The sequence below is a fragment of the Acyrthosiphon pisum genome, chromosome A1 (assembly GCF_005508785.2).
Source record: "Acyrthosiphon pisum isolate AL4f chromosome A1, pea_aphid_22Mar2018_4r6ur, whole genome shotgun sequence".
In the NCBI taxonomy this organism is placed as follows: domain Eukaryota; kingdom Metazoa; phylum Arthropoda; class Insecta; order Hemiptera; family Aphididae; genus Acyrthosiphon; species Acyrthosiphon pisum.
This window is the reverse complement of record NC_042494.1, coordinates 37,954,551-37,955,147: the sequence shown is the minus strand read 5'-3', so window position 1 is coordinate 37,955,147 and position 597 is coordinate 37,954,551.

Below are 597 nucleotides of genomic sequence, written 5' to 3'. Positions count from 1 at the left end.
TGTTTTTTTTTTTTATTTGTTCATTGTTGAATAATAATTGAAAATTCTATAAACTTATCTTATAGAAATACGGGTACTTTCCTGTTATACAAGACTACCTTGTTTTTGACAACATTACAATCATGTTATCTAAGACTACCAAAACGGTACTTAAGTACTTTCCTGTTATATGAGACTACAGTAATAGAATATAGATAATAGACTACAGCTATTATCGTGACTACCACCCACGGCTACCCTCCGTTATCGCGACTACCACTAAATACGTGAATTATGGAATTCAGATTTGATAGTATTTAAATAAAAGTAAAAATATTCCTAACTGAATAAAATCCAGAAATTCATGCATTTGCATGTTTTTACTGAATGATCCAATAATTGCTAAATCAGGTACAAATTTGAATTATCTACAATCTCTCGAATTCTGACGCAGTCTTAATTTGTATACTTAATGCATATTTCAAGGTTTTTTTGTATTTTGTGATTTTTTCCACATTTTGGTTATTATGTACCTACGTAATAATCTAATCGTTTGTAATAATTCAAAAAAATACCTGTCAATCTAACTAGGTTTCACCGGAAGAGCCGATGTTTACG